The sequence below is a fragment of the Mobula hypostoma genome, chromosome 7 (genome assembly GCF_963921235.1).
Source record: "Mobula hypostoma chromosome 7, sMobHyp1.1, whole genome shotgun sequence".
Classification (NCBI taxonomy): domain Eukaryota; kingdom Metazoa; phylum Chordata; class Chondrichthyes; order Myliobatiformes; family Myliobatidae; genus Mobula; species Mobula hypostoma.
In genome coordinates, this window is record NC_086103.1 from 85,986,484 (window position 1) to 86,003,690 (window position 17,207).

A 17,207-nucleotide genomic window follows, 5' to 3' on the forward strand; every position below is an offset into this window, starting at 1 on the left:
GCATTGTTAAAAGAACAATAGGTTAACAAAGAACTACACACTAATTTGCTGGATTATGTCTTAAAATTTAAGGAGAGATTGCAAAAAGCTTGCGGCTTAGCAAGGGAAAATTTAAAATTTGCTCAGGAAAGAATGAAAACTTGGTATGACAAGGAGGCTAGACTGAGGTCATTCAAGCTGGGAGATAAGGTGTTGGTTCTTTTCCCTGTGCAAACGACCCCTTTGCAAGCTAAATTTCATGATCCTTACAAGATTATATCTAAAGTTAATAATGTGGACTATGTGGTAAAAACACCAGATCGACAAAGGCTAATGGAGTTTTGTCATGTAAACATGATAAAACTATATTGTGAAAAACAGTCCTCCACTATGACTGTTATTTCTGCCAGACTAACAAATTCAACAATTTTGGAAAATATTGATGAGAAATTGTCTCATTTGCAGCCACAGCAGTGGCAGCAAATGAAGCAGTTAATTATGAAATTTAGGGATTTATTTCCAGATGTTCCAAAAAGAACTATAGTAGCCTCACATGATGTAGATGTTGGAAACGCCAAACCCATAAAGCAACATCCATATCGAATGAATGTGGAAAAATGTACACTTGCCAAACAAGAAATTAAGTATATGTTAGAAGATGATATTATTTGACCTTCTACTTCAGATTGGAGTTCATGGTGTCATGGTGCCTAAACCAGACAGTAGGATTCGGTTTTGTACTGATTACAGAAAGGTGAATGTTGCAGCAAAAACCGAAGTGTATCCAGTCCCTAGGGTAGATGATTGCGTGGACAAGGTTGGAAAAGCTAAGTTTCTTACAAAAATCAATCTGTTAAAAGGGTATTGGTGTGTTCCACTGACGGATAAAGGTAGAGAAATTTCTACCTTTGAAATGCCATCTGGGTTATATGACTACAATGTTCTGCTATTTGGAATGAAGAATACACCAGGAAACTTCCAGAGGATGATTAATTCTGTAATTCAAAGGTTGAAACACACAGATGCCTATATTGATGACTTAGCAACAGGGAATGACAATTGGGAAGCACATATCTCTGCAATATATAGCTGCACTGTTATTATTGAGATCAGCTATCAAGGAGATTGAACAGGCTGTGTTTCACTCCAAAATGAAACTAGGCAATGGAAAAGCTGTTTGAAAGGCTCTCAAAAGCTAACATTACTGTTAACTTAGCTAAAAGTGAAATTGGCCATGCCACTGTAACCTATCTTGGTTACGTTGTGGGTCAAGGCAGGTTGGCTCCTGTTCAGACAATTTTGGAGGTTTCCATTCCAACAGGTAAAAAGGCTCTCAGAAGATTTTGGGGAATGGTCAGATATTACGGCAAGCTCTGTAAGAACTTTGCTGAGATTGCTCTTCCATTAACTAACCTCCTGAAGAAAGGTGAAAAGTTTGTTTGGAAAAAGCCTTGTCAGGAGGCATTTGATAAATTGAAAGCTATCCTGTCACCAACCTGTGCTCAGGTCACCTGACTTTGAAAAGCCATTTTCCCTAGCTGTGGATGCCTGTGACGAGGCTGCAGGAGCAATGTTACTACAAAGGGATAATTATGACGATGTTCACCATCCTGCGGCTTACTTTTCCAAGAAATTTAATGGGCATCAAGGAAATTATTCAACCATAGAAAAGGAATTATTATCCCTTATTTTGGCTCTGCAACATTTTGATGTGTATGTTAGCGCAACTCAGAAACCACTCGTGGTTTACACCGATCATAACCCATTGGTATTTTTGAGTAAGCTGAAAAACAAAAATAGAAGGTTGCTGAATTGGAGTTTAATTTTACAGGAACATGATCTCTTAATAACTCACATTAAAGGCAAAGATAATGTAATTCCCAACTGTCTGTCCAGATGTTGAACTTGCAATGTAAATTTTTTTTATTAATGGAGTGGAATTTTGATATTTGTATACACTCCTGCCATATATTATATTAGCTTGTAGGGTGATGTATGATAATTGTATGTGTATTGGGCATTTTGTAGATTTTATACATTTGTATATTTTGTAAATTGTAGTTAAAATTTTGCTCTTGATAGATCAAAATTTTCTTTTCTTGAGGGAGGTGTTACCTGTCCACAGCATCGATTTCCGCGAGTGTCTCGTGATTCCCATGAGTTTCTCGTGATCCCCGTGCGTATCGATTCCCGTGAGTGTCCCATGACTTTGTAACCTGTGAGCGTCACCTAATAGCATATCCCACTGGTATAAAAAGGGGGACTGCCGATCGTTGGGAGTCGCTTTGTTGGGAAGTCACAGTTGGTGGTTATGCAATTGTAGAAGGAGAGAGAGAAAGAGAGAGAGAATGAGGATTGCAAGCTTCGAACAAACCCAAAGGATTGGGGTTAATTAGCAGTATTTGGTGCATTTTAGGTGTGACTGATACTGGGTATAATCCATATGTGACGTGCACTTTTGTTAACCCTTACATGGTTTGGGTGTTATGTGGTGACCACTTCAGCGAAAGGTCAGTTACTTTGAGAAAACTCACTCTTCGTAGTCTCTTAGGAAAAGGTACTTCTCGGCAGAGATCTGCGCCACGGTTTCTTCGTTTCTTCAAGCATCGCCTCATCGCTGCTTCAGGAAGTCTCTCCTCTCTCTTATTTCATGAATCAATTGGACTTCTTAAACTACCACTTTAAGACTGTGCTTGAGTAAGATCTGTTAAGAGTTGTCTCTAAGTTTGACTGTTTGCTAGCTATAGACGCATAACGCTGTTATCTTCCATTTAAGTTAGTCGCTTGTTTATTTTTCTATGTTTTTGAGTAGAGGTTAATAAATTTCGTTGTTTATCTGTCAAACCCAACTTAATTTCTTTTCTCTTGCTGCTGGTACGTAACAGTTGTGCATGTCATCCAGACAATTCACTCTATATATAAAGGTAGTTAAAAAAAAAACAGAATGCAGGATTTTGTGTTACAGTTACAGAGAAAATGGAGTACAGGCAGACAAATAAAATGCAAGAGCCACCACTCCCGCTGCTGCCTGTAAGGAGTTTGTAGGTTCTCCCTATGACCACATCGGTTTCCTCTGAGTGCTCTGTTTTCCTCCCACAGCCCAAAGACATACCAACTGGTAGGTTAACTGGTCATTGTAAATTGCCCTGTTATTAGGCTCATGTTAAATTGGGGGTTTCTGGGCAGCACTGCTTAAAGGGCCAGAAGGGCCAATTCTGTCCAGTATCTCAACAAATAAATCAATATTGGGAGATCAAGAGGTCATATTTTGCAGGTTTGTTTAGAGAGCTCTGTTCAACAGTCTGGTAACAGCAGGATAGAAGCTGTCTTTCAACTTGGTGATACGTGTTCTCAAGGTTTTGTACCTTCAGCCTGACAGGAGGGGGAGAAAGGGGAATGACTGGGATAGGGGAGGTCCTTGATTATGCTGGCTGTTTCTCCAAAGAAGTGGAAAGCTTTGATTGAGGCTGGTTTGAGAATGGACTGGGCTGTGTTCATAGCTCTCTAATTTCTCACAGTCGTGGGCAGAACAGTGGCCATACCAACATGGTGCAATGAAATGGTAATGATGTAATTCTGCCTAGCTGGTGTTAATTTGAAACCAGCCATATGCTTCAGTTGATTAACCTGTCACAATTTTGGCCAGAATGGAAAGAGTTAATAGACTACAAACAGAAAGTTTAGAGAAGGCTGGGAGTTTAGTACATAACCATATAAACCATTTCCTGATGGTAGGGCACTTAAAATAGTTACAAGTCTTTTATTGATTTCTCTGGAAGGAACTCAGTATATAGCTACACCATTATTATTGATATCACCTATCAAGGAGATTGAACAGACTGTGTTTCACTCCAAAATGAAACTAGGCATGAGAGAAATGATTAAAATTATACAAAGTGCAGTAGAATGAAATTGGATAAACTGCTTCTATGTGGGTAAACCCAGAATAAGGAAATGTCAATATAAAGAGCAAACAAGGAGGAAAAAGAAGTTTGGAGACATATCTCTATGTGGGTTGTAAGGATGTGGAAGGATGTGGAGGTGGCTGAAGAAGGTAATGCAGATAAGTTTAAAGAGAAGCTTGGTGCATTACAGAAGAGGGAAGCATAATAAGGGTGGAGAATGGCAATGAAATTTAATGTGGAGTACTAACACCAGTGAGGATCAGACGGGCTAACTGTTTTGTGCTTATGTTGCAGGTTGGTTGCAAACACATGGGACACAGGAGACCTGCAGATGTTGGAATCTAGACCAACAAACAACCTGCTGAAGGAACTCAGTGGGCTGAGCATCATCTGTGGGAGGTAGAAATTACAGAGGGGAGAACGGAAGAAGCTTTCGTGGAAGTCCCATTGGAGGAGGAAGGAAATTTTCATCAAGGTGGGCATGCCTTGAAGAGACTTTACAATGGAGTACTAAAATGGAGACACAAAAGACTGCAGACGCTGTAATTTGGAGCAATAAACCACCTGCTGGAGGAATGCAGCATCAGTGGAGCAGTATTGAACACACAGATGTTGCTAAACATGCTGTGTTCTTCCCCCAGACTGTTTCTCACTCAATTTGAAGCTCCTTGGACGTTAACAAAAAAAGTTACTCCATTTGATGAAAGTCTTAAATGAAAGTAGTCCAGCAAAGGTAGTGCACAGCAGTCGAATTACTGAGTGCTTATTGCTTATTAACAGCCAGGAGAAATGAGACTGAATTGTTGGGAATGCTGAACATTAAAAAAGGAGGCAGCTTCCTGTACCTCCACAACAGCAGTGTTGAATTTATGCAGAGGCTGGAACTCTTCTCTCAGGAAGCTGTTGATATTTAGAGGTGGTTAAAGAGACACACTCTCTGTCTTATAGTGGAGGTAACATCATCCATGGGAGGTAGAAAAAACAGGGGGGAGAACAGGAGAAGCCTTCACAGAAGTCCCATTGGAGGGGGAAGGAAATTTTCATGAAGGTGGGCATCCCTTGAAGAGACTTTGCAATGGAGTGGTTTTTTTTCAGACTGGGTCAAAGTCTCAATCATCTTTTGATCTGCTTGCTCTTGAGGGTGGCAGGGTGGTGCAGAACTGCAAACTGATAGCTTCAGAAGTAGTGAGCAATGATGGAGGAGCTAACGGCCCACTATGTTACCCCTCTCAGTTTAATATGATGGGAGAATTGTTAGGGGAAGAAATGGAAAAAAAAAGAGTTCATGATCAAGGTCAGACTGGTCTCTTTCATTGTTAAATTGGAAAACCCAAGGAAGCCTCCAAGTGAACATTGAGAACTAATTGTATGTGGTAGGCTGCTATGGAAAATTAGATTGCTTGGGATCCAGGGAGAGTTAGCTAATTTGGTATAAAATTGGCCTGTCTTTCCATTGGTCATCTGCTGGATCTGAGTCCAATAACAGTAGTCTTCACTCAGATCTTCATTCTCCTCAGGTGTATTATAGCCATATGCCATATGAGCAGGAGCAGCAGGCAATAGGTTATTGCACCAGTATGAAATCCCCTATTTCAGAGTATTGTTCTTTAACCAAGCTCTGGAGGTTGGGTTTGAGAGTTTGAATTTGAGATTTTAGTTTACATGGACGGGGCTCTCTTTGTGTCCTCTGTCCTCTTTTCTGTGCCTGTAACTATTCATGAAACGTCAAGTTAATATTTGTCAAAAAGAAGACAAAGCTGGGCTCAGATATTTGGCTTTGTAATACCCAGTACCCTGCATCTGAAGTATGTGCGGGTTTGAATAGTATTCAGTGTAATGCTGATTAGCAGGTAGGTGTGAAGGATGTGTGAAGGGGCAGGCAGGTGTGAGGGATGTGTGAAGGAACAGGTAGGTGTGAGGGATGTGTGAAGGAACAGTCAGGTGTGAAGGATGTGTGAAGGAACAGACAGGTGTGAAGGATGTGTGAAGGAACAGGTAGGTGTGAAGGATGTGTGAAGAAACAGTCAGGTGTGAAGGATGTGTGAAGGAACAGGTAGGTGTGAAGGATGTGTGAAGGAACAGTCAGGTGTGAAGGATGTGTGAAGGAACAGACAGGTGTGAAGGATGTGTGAAGGAACAGTCAGGTGTGAAGGATGTGTGAAGGGGCAGGCAGGTGTGAAGGATGTGTGAAGGGGCAGACAGGTGTGAAGGATGTGTGAAGGAACAGGTAGGTGTGAAGGATGTGTGAAGGAACAGTCAGGTGTGAAGGATGTGTGAAGGGGCAGGCAGGTGTGAAGGATGTGTGAAGGAACAGACAGGTGTGAAGGATGTGTGAAGGAACAGGTAGGTGTGAAGGATGTGTGAAGGGGCAGGCAGGTGTGAGGGATGTGTGAAGGGGCAGGCAGGTGTGAGGGATGTGTGAAGGGGCAGGCAGGTGTGAAGGATGTGTGAAGGGACAGCTGTGAAGGATGTGTGAAGGAACAGACAGGTGTGAAGGATGTGTGAAGGAACAGACAGGTGTGAAGGATGTGTGAAGGGGCAGGCAGGTGTGAAGGATGTGTGAAGGAACAGGTAGGTGTGAAGGATGTGTGAAGGGGCAGGCAGGTGTGAAGGATGTGTGAAGGGGCAGACAGGTGTGAAGGATGTGTGAAGGAACAGGTAGGTGTGAAGGATGTGTGAAGGAACAGTCAGGTGTGAAGGATGTGTGAAGGAACAGACAGGTGTGAAGGATGTGTGAAGGGGCAGGCAGGTGTGAGGGATGTGTGAAGGGGCAGGCAGGTGTGAAGGATGTGTGAAGGGACAGCTGTGAAGGATGTGTGAAGGAACAGACAGGTGTGAAGGATGTGTGAAGGAACAGACAGGTGTGAAGGATGTGTGAAGGAGCAGGCAGGTGTGAAGGATGTGTGAAGGAACAGGTAGGTGTGAAGGATGTGTGAAGGGGCAGGCAGGTGTGAGGGATGTGTGAAGGGGCAGGCAGGTGTGAAGGATGTGTGAAGGGACAGCTGTGAAGGATGTGTGAAGGATGTGTGAAGGAACAGGTAGGTGTGAAGGATGTGTGAAGGAACAGGTAGGTGTGAAGGATGTGTGAAGGGGCAGGCAGGTGTGAGGGATGTGTGAAGGGGCAGGCAGCTGTGAAGGATGTGTGAAGGATGTGTGAAGGAACAGACAGGTGTGAAGGATGTGTGAAGGAACAGACAGGTGTGAAGGATGTGTGAAGGGGCAGGCAGGTGTGAAGGATGTGTGAAGGGGCAGGCAGGTGTGAGGGATGTGTGAAGAAACAGGCAGGTGTGAAGGATGTGTGAAGGAACAGGCAGGTATGAAGGATGTGTGAAGGAACAGACAGGTGTGAAGGATGTGGGAAGGAACAGGTAGGTGTGAAGGATGTGTGAAGGGGCAGACAGGTGTGAAGGATGTGTGAAGGAACAGGTAGGTGTGAAGGATGTGTGAAGGAACAGTCAGGTGTGAAGGATGTGTGAAGGAACAGGTAGGTGTGAAGGATGTGTGAAGGAACAGGTAGGTGTGAAGGATGTGTGAAGGAACAGTCAGGTGTGAAGGATGTGTGAAGGAACAGTCAGGTGTGAAGGATGTGTGAAGGAACAGGTAGGTGTGAAGGATGTGTGAAGGAACAGGTAGGTGTGAAGGATGTGTGAAGGAACAGTCAGGTGTGAAGGATGTGTGAAGGATGTGTGAAGGGGCAAGCAGGTGTGAGGGATGTGTGAAGAAACAGGCAGGTGTGAAGGATGAAGGAACAGTCAGGTGTGAAGGATGCATGAAGGATCCTTCACAAGTGTGAAGGATGTGTGAAGGAACAGGCAGGTGTGATGGATGTGTGAAGGGGCAGGCAGGTGTGAAGAATGTATGAAGGAACAGACAGGTGTGAAGGATGTGTGAAGGGGCAGACAGGTGTGAAGGATGTGTGAAGGAACAGGTAGGTGTGAAGGATGTGTGAAGGAACAGTCAGGTGTGAAGGATGTGTGAAGGAACAGGCAGGTATGAAGGATGTGTGAAGGAACAGTCAGGTGTGAAGGATGTGTGAAGGAACAGGCAGGTGTGAAGGATGTGTGAAGGGGCAGACAGGTGTGAAGGATGTGTGAAGGAACAGGTAGGTGTGAAGGATGTGTGAAGGAACAGTCAGGTGTGAAGGATGTGTGAAGGAACAGGTAGGTGTGAAGGATGTGTGAAGGGGCAGGCAGGTGTGAGGGATGTGTGAAGGGGCAGGCAGGTGTGAGGGATGTGTGAAGGGGCAGGCAGGTGTGAAGGATGTGTGAAGGGACAGCTGTGAAGGATGTGTGAAGGAACAGACAGGTGTGAAGGATGTGTGAAGGAACAGGTAGGTGTGAAGGATGTGTGAAGGGGCAGGCAGGTGTGAAGAATGTATGAAGGAACAGACAGGTGTGAAGGATGTGTGAAGGGGCAGACAGGTGTGAAGGATGTGTGAAGGAACAGGTAGGTGTGAAGGATGTGTGAAGGAACAGTCAGGTGTGAAGGATGTGTGAAGGAACAGGCAGGTATGAAGGATGTGTGAAGGAACAGTCAGGTGTGAAGGATGTGTGAAGGAACAGGCAGGTGTGAAGGATGTGTGAAGGGGCAGACAGGTGTGAAGGATGTGTGAAGGAACAGGTAGGTGTGAAGGATGTGTGAAGGAACAGTCAGGTGTGAAGGATGTGTGAAGGAACAGGTAGGTGTGAAGGATGTGTGAAGGGGCAGGCAGGTGTGAGGGATGTGTGAAGGGGCAGGCAGGTGTGAGGGATGTGTGAAGGGGCAGGCAGGTGTGAAGGATGTGTGAAGGGACAGCTGTGAAGGATGTGTGAAGGAACAGACAGGTGTGAAGGATGTGTGAAGGAACAGGTAGGTGTGAAGGATGTGTGAAGGAACAGGTAGGTGTGAAGGATGTGTGAAGGAACAGTCAGGTGTGAAGGATGTGTGAAGGAACAGACAGGTGTGAAGGATGTGTGAAGGGACAGGCAGGTGTGAAGGATGTGTGAAGGAACAGACAGGTGTGAAGGATGTGTGAAGGATGTGTGAAGGGGCAAGCAGATGTGAGGGATGTGTGAAGAAACAGGCAGGTGTGAAGGATGAAGGAACAGTCAGGTGTGAAGGATGCATGAAGGATCCTTCACAAGTGTGAAGGATGTGTGAAGAAACAGGCAGGTGTGACGGATGTGTGAAGGGGCAGGCAGGTGTGAAGAATGTATGAAGGAACAGACAGGTGTGAAGGATGTGTGAAGGGGCAGGCAGGTGTGAAGAATGTATGAAGGAACAGACAGGTGTGAAGGATGTATGAAGGAACAGACAGGTGTGACGGATGTGTGAAGGAACAGTCAGGTGTGAAGGATGTGTGAAGGGGCAGGCAGGTGTGAAGGATGTATGAAGGAACAGACAGGTGTGAAGGATGTGTGAAGGAACAGGCAGGTGTGAAGGATTTGTGAAGAAATAGGCAGGTGTGAAGATGTTGAATGAGAACCGGCCGGTGTGAAGGATGTATGAAGGAACAGGCAGGTGTGACGGATGTGTGAAGGGGCAGGCAGGTGTGAAGGATGTATGAAGGAACAGGCAGGTGTGAAGGATGTATGAAGGAACAGACAGGTGTGAAGAATGTATGAAGGAACAGGCAGGTGTGAAGGATTTGTGAAGAAACAGACAGGTGTGAAGGATGTGTGAAGGGGCAGACAGGTGTGAAGGATGTATGAAGGAACAGACAGGTGTGAAGAATGTATGAAGGAACAGGCAGGTGTGAAGGATGTGTGAAGGAACAGACAGGTGTGAAGGATGTGTGAAGGAACAGGCAGGTGTGAAGGATTTGTGAAGAAATAGGCAGGTGTGAAGATGTTGAATGAGAACCGGCCGGTGTGAAGGATGTATGAAGGAACTGCCAGGTATAAAGGATGTGTGATGGAGCAGACAGGTGTGAAGGATGTATGAAGGAACAGACAGGTGTGAAGGATGTGTGAAGGAACAGACAGGTGTGAAGGATGTATGAAGGAACAGACAGGTGTGAAGGATGTGTGAAGGAACAGACAGGTGTGAAGAATGTATGAAGGAACAGGCAGCTGTGAAGGATGTGTGAAGGGGCAGGCAGGTGTGAAGGATGTATGAAGGAACAGACAGGTGTGAAGGATGTGTGAAGGAACAGGCAGGTGTGAAGGATTTGTGAAGAAATAGGCAGGTGTGAAGATGTTGAATGAGAACCGGCCGGTGTGAAGGATGTATGAAGGAACTGCCAGGTATAAAGGATGTGTGATGGAGCAGACAGGTGTGAATGATGTGTGAAGGAACAGACAGGTGTGAAGGATGTATGAAGGAACAGACAGGTGTGAAGGATGTATGAAGGAACAGACAGGTGTGAAGGATGTATGAAGGAACAGACAGGTGTGAAGGATGTGTGAAGGAACAGACAGGTGTGAAGGATGTGTGAAGGAACAGACAGGTGTGAAGGATGTGTGAAGGAACAGGCAGGTGTGAAGGATTTGTGAAGAAATAGGCAGGTGTGAAGATGTTGAATGAGAACCGGCCGGTGTGAAGGATGTATGAAGGAACTGCCAGGTATAAAGGATGTGTGATGGAGCAGGTTGGTGTGAATGATTTTTGAAGGATAAAGGAGCAGGTAAATGTGAAGCCTGAAGGATGCATTTTTTTCTCAAAAGTCAATAGGAAAGGCCTCTTAACAAGTCTTGGGTTCAGAAGTCACTGCAACCACAATGATAACAAGCCTACGACTTGCACAGTTTAAAGGTGAAAGAGTGGATAAGAAAATAAATAATTGGATAAAAAATTGAAAAATTAACTGAAACGAGTAGACTCATCCTGGCCAATATTTTGATGGGAGTTAGCCCTATTATCTGTTTTATAATATAGAATTCCCTCTGATCATTTGAAATAAGTGATTCCACTACTGAGTTAAACATGTAACTGTCATCCAAATGACAAGTTATCCAACTTTATAACTGTAATGCACTTGCAATATTAAACTAAACCATTCAGTTTATCTTCAGCAAGGTCTTCGGAGCTGGTCTGTTTATTTGTATTAGTAAGTATCACCTATACCATTTATGACAAGTTGACCACAACTAACATAGGCGCCTATAACCCACAGTGATTACATCATTGCATCAACATAAGACTCATTTGCATATTTACACACACACACACACTCATATGTACATCTTTACATCTCGTGGGTGCTATGGTGGTGCAGCAGTTAGTGTGATGCTCGGGGCTTTGGAGTTCAGAATTCAATTCCAATATCATCTGTAAGGAGTCTCTGTATGCCCTTGTAATGGAATGTGTAGGTTTACTCTGGGTGCTCCCATTTCCTCCTACAGTCTACAAATATACCTGTTGGTAGATTAATTGGTCACTGTAAATTGTCCCAGGATTAGGCTCGGATTAAATCAGGGGAATGCTGGACCGTGCAGCTTGAAGGACTGGAAGGGCCTGTTCCACAATGTATTTCAATGAATGAATAAATAGGACTTCCGCATTCCTTTCCATCTTGGAAAGATTAAGGAGACTTTACACAGTAATTACAAATTCACTCTGCTTAGTTGTGACAGGAGACTGTTGCCGAACAGCTTCTAACTTGCATCAGTTGTGTGAGCTTGTGTGGCCATTAGATACTACACTGTCCTTAAAGCAAACAGTTTTAAATAGCATAAATGGTATTTGTTTTGTGTTCAAAAAGCAACATTTTTTTGTCATTGATAGTTGGTGAGAAATAAGGAGTAAGGCAGTTTAGAATTGTCTTGCTCACTTCATTTCAAGCATTGATGCTTGGAGATACCAGAAATGGCTGGGGGTGAAAATGAAACAATTTCACTACTTCAACAAGTTAGAAACAATATTGAATTTGAAGATATCAACAATTACCTTGAATGTTGCAATGACAAGGAAGATTTGGAGAATGGTGTTGTCGAAAGCATTGTATGAAAGCAGTCCATTATCTGCACTAGATATCTGTGCTAATTTAGTTCATTTACAGTAAACCAAAAGAACACAGCAGCGAGATGGTTGTGTGTCATATCTGATAATGACAGTGAAACATGCGTGGGAGCGTTTTTAAAGTGGAAAAGCAATTGCATTGGGACAGTTCCACTCTCTCAGCCTCAGAAGTCCCAGTCCAGTGTTACATGTACTGTAGTTGTCACAAGCCGTGGTCTTCCTTGGTTGCAATGGATAACCATGACTTCTGTGTCTTATCATGCCCTTCACTCCCCAAGAAGTTTTGGATCTTGGTTATTGGAACTCACTGTTGTTCTCATCTGCCCAGTCTGCCAGAGTTGACTTCACATGCTAGGACAGGTATATCCCTATTTCACCGGGATATGAGGCCTGCTAGTTATCCTCACCTGGTTTAGCCTGCCTGTCGAGGCGGTGAACCAGGGCATGGCCGCTGTCACACGCAAACTGCTACTTGGAGCCACAGGTGAGAGCTGAGTGTTCAGTGGGGACCAAAGGTGAGTGAGCTGTCCCAGAATGGACGTGACAAGCTCCTTCAACTAAGGTGCTATCCCTCGCTGGACACCCCATACGTGGCAGCATACACTGGTTGAGTTCCTCCGTTGACAACTATGTGGAACTAATATACCTTCTTATAATACTGTAGTAGCATTGGTAGTGTTCTAATTTGGTTTGCTCTGTTTTAATACCTTTCCAACTACTTTCATGAAACTTTGGAATATTGGTTCCAAAATGCACTGGTCCTGACGTGTCCCAATTAACCAGAATCCACTCCACTAGCTAGTGGATGTTACTAACTGCATCACCAGTTGTAGTGTATTAGAGGCAGAAGACTGGTGCACCGAACTGGGTTTCTTCCTCTTAGTTCCATTGTGAAGGAAAAGCCCTGTTAGGGGCACCACCAACAGGGTGCAGTCTTGGCTTTAGTTGCATGTTCTGCCATGTGGCTGCTCTGATATCCTCTCACATTGCTAAGACGTGTGTTGAGAGGTTCATTATCCTCAGTGTGGAGTTGAGTGATAGAATCTGAGAATAGTTAAAGCAAGTGTGGGGAGACTAAATTGGGATTCATGCAGGATGGGTGTAAATGGGTAGGTGGTGTACAGTGAGCTCAAGGGTTGTTCCCATGCTGTATGACTCTGTCCATCTAATCTGTGAATTATTATTGAATTATTCTAGGCTGGTAACTAATAACTTCAGTTTATAGGTTGTAACTAGTGGTACGGTAGCATTGTGTTTAAGACAATGCTTTACAGTACCAGCGACCCTGGTTCGATTCCCGCTGCTGACTGTAAGAATTTTTTTTATGTTCTTCCCATGACCATGTGTGTTTCCTCCGGGTGCTCTGGTTTCCTCCCACAGTCCAAAGACGTACAGGTTGGTAGGTTAATTGGTCTTTGTAAATTGTCCTGTGATTAGGTTAGGATTAAATCAAGGGATTGTTGTTGGTTTGAAGGGCCAAAGGGTCTATTGTGTGCTGTTTCTCAACTGGAGGAATTCAAATGGTCAAGCATCTGAGGAGGCAGAAGATGTGATATTTTGGGTTGACACCTGTATCCATACTGAAAAGGAAGAGGAAAGGTTGCTAGCATACAGCTGCTGTGCAAGGGATATTTCTGAATAAGGTAACTAGAAGCTTGTCCATCTGTATGTAGCTTTGTCTGAATACTTATATTGAGGTCGCCTCAAAAGAAAAACTTTGGAAGACAAAGCTGAACTGCAGCTGACTCCAGGGTAATCCATCAACAGCAAGATATGCAACACTCCGACCAACAAAAGCCAGTATGCAGTAAGTCTTCTTTAACATCTTCCTATCCATGTGTTACCACGTTCAGAAGCTATGGACTTGCACTCCACAATCCCTCAGTATAGCAATATTCCTTATCATTTACTATACACTTTCTTCCTCAAGTCCAACACCTCGCACTTGTCCAGGTGTTTCTTCCAATGTGTAAATGGGCTACTGTCCTTGTGAACTATAACCATGAACCCATTTCAGACATTCAGAGTGTTTTGTAATGTCAACAGCAAATGGAGACACTTATATGTTCTCTATATAGACTCTTTCACACTCACTGTTAGAATAATACTCTGGAACCAGGAGCAACATTAGCTAAGGCCACCCAGATTCTAACCCAAATTAAATCTGGCCTCATCGACCACTGCATTTCTTGCTTATGAAGATCCTAGGACCAGGAACTGACTTCAGCTTCCCAGATGTCCAGGACTTACAAACTAAAGGTAACTCATCGATGTAATGAATGGGAATAATAAACGATGGGCTTAAAGCATTTTATAATTATAAAAAGAAATTGGGAAAAATAAAGGGGTGGTTTCACTGGCGATTTTGGTCAGGATTTCAAGTACTATTTCTAGTTTCCTTTTCCAGATAGTGTTGGAAAGACTGTGCACTTTGACTGTGGGCTGGTTGTGGGAGTGCAAGGTCAATATATATTGAAGTGAGAAATCATGTGTTGAATCCGCTAGGAAAACAACTGACAAGAAGTAGAGTCACTAGTAGTGGCTGTATCGGCTGATGGGTTGGATGGCAGGGCATTGAGTATGTCTGGTTTCATGGCAAGGTGCCAACTGTACAGCTAACTATATCAATTCAAATTCATATATCAATTGATGACTCAATTTAAAATATAGTAAAAAAGGAATTCAAGTAAGGAACTGCAACAACTTCTCCCAACTTAAGCAAGTTATTTTTGACAAAAATGCAGCCAGTAGAGAATAGTTACATACAAATTAAATACAACATTTCAATCTCAGGCACTTGCAGAAATGATTAATGACTGAACAACCCAATCATTCCCACACAACTTTGTCATGTGTGTAGCCAATCCTAGGTTGTGGTGTCAGAATAGCTGTCAGGTGGAACTCAATACAGAAAAACAAAAACAAAATTCTAGTAAATGCAGAGTGAAATGATGGAGTCAGTTGTCATCGGCCTAGTTACTCTATTATTTGTCACATTCAGGTCAGGGAAAGGAACTGTGGATAACATGAGTGAGGACAAACGACTTCAACAATTACAGTTAGGTAAATGGTGGAAGAGAGGTACCTCATGGTGAAACCTTTAGAAATATGTCCAACACTGACTGAACTATTAACAGTACACATGAAAACAGAGCTCAGAGATCTGATCAAAATTCAACATGTTCCTGACTGAATGGTTAATGATTTGGGATCAAATGTAAAATTTTGCCTGATGGCAGTAAAACAAAACAATTAAAATACATAAATGATGAAGAAATGAAATGGCAAATGACAGTAATTTGAAGGGGAATATCTCTTTTGGTTTTGCTCTTTGCTTAATTGATAATTATTCGGGTCCCTGGTTTTGATCTAGGCCGGCTGTTTGGTGAATTAATTGATGTTAAAACAAAATGTCAGACTGATATTCTATTGGCTGAAGAGGAGAGTGTGCAATACTGGAGCACAGCTGAGGTTCACATCAACGAGGGAGCCGAGGCTGATCGTCAACCTTTGAACCTGGGACCCAGAGGACAGGTGATATAATCTGAAATAAAGTAACTAATCGGACCAAATCTGATGTACTTGTTTGGATCTGAGGCTCCAATCAGATTTTGTTTTTCTGCTAACACTCAGAGCTCAGTGAAGTCTGAGCTAAAGAAAAGCAATGGGAGTTGATTGACCGTAGGAATGCGAGAAAAGCGAAAGCAGCAAAATAAATTTTACTCTAAAAAGGACACACATTGGCACACAAGACAATAAACCTACCAGGCATTTACATCCCAATAATAGCTCCAACATATGAGCATGTCCTTTTTTAGTACTAAATTTGCATATCTAAATGACCCGAGTTAAACTTTATTCAAAGATACCTTGTCTGCAAGCTGCTGGCATGGTTCAACAGCTTGTAGCAAAACACACTCAAAGATATTTCCTGTTTACAAGAAGGGGGGAGATGCCAGAATAAGAAGGTGGGGGGGAGGGGAAGGAGGACAAGCTGGAAAGTGACGGGTGAAGCCAGGTGGGTGGGGGAGGGGTGAACTAAGTAGCTGAGAGGTGATAAGTGGGAAAGGCAAGGGCTGGAGAAGAGGGAATCTGCTACAAGAGGAGAATGGATACTGGGAGAATGAGGAGGAGGTGGTGTACAAGAGGGTGGTAAGAGGTCAGAGTGGGGAAATGAAGAACAGGCAAGGGGAAGGGAAAATGTATTGAAGTTGGAGAAATCAGGTTCATGCCAATAGGTTGGCGGCTACCCAAATGGAACTTGGGGTGTTGCTCCTCCAACCTGAGAGTGGCCCCAGAGAGTGACAGAAGAGGACCAATATGTTGGAACAGGAATTGAAATGGTTGGCCACCAGGAATTTCATTTTTTTTGCAAATGGAACTGAGGTGTTTGAGAAACCAGTCCACCACTCTCCATCAGGTTTCACCAATGTTAGAGGAGGCCTGGTCGGGAGCACCGGATACAACAGATGAGCCCAACGGATTCACAGGTGAATCGTTGCTGCACCTGGATGGACATTTTGGGGCCCTGAATGAAGGTGAAGGAAGAGGTGAATGAGCAGATGCAGCACTTTTTCTGCTTATGGGGATAAGTACCAAGAGGGAGGTTAGTTGGAAGAGACAAATGGACAAGGGAATCATAAAGGAAAGGATCCCTGTGGAATACAGAGTGTGGTGGGGGTGGTGGGGGGGAGAGATTTTTGTGTTTTGTGGTAGGGTCCCTTTCAAGATGGTGGAAGTTGCAAATAATGATGCAATAGGATGTGGTGGCTAATGGGGTGGGAGGTGAGGTCAAGCGGGACTCTATCACTGTTAAGGCAGCGTGAAGATGGGTTGAGCGAGGGATATTTAGTAAGTGGAGAAGATGCAGGTGAGGACAGCACCAATGTGGAGGAAGGGGAATCCCCCGCCACTGCCCCCCCACCCCCGACCGTTCTATGAAGAAGGAGGATATCTCCAATGTCTTGGAAAGGAAAGCTTCATCCTGTGAACAAATGAGGCAGAGATGAAGGAAGAGAGAAAAAGAATGGCATTTTTATGGGAGACAGATATCCAGATGGTCGGATAGTGGATTATCCGAGTTATACTGTATGCCAGTATGTAGGTATGGTTTTCAGGTGGTTCAGCATGAGGATGGCCAAAAATGTGGACTAAAAATAAAGATGTATTTAGTAGTTTTCACAACATCACTAAAATGTTTGCAATTCTTTTAAAGCACTTCTTCTGTCTAGAATATATTACACATTAGGAAATAAGGCAGCAAAATTGTTAGAATCCCCCAAACAGCAATTAAATAAATGACCAAATAATCTGTTCCAGGTATTAATTGAGAGATAAATAAAAGCCAGGACACCATGAGAATTGCCTTGCTACACTGTGCTGTAG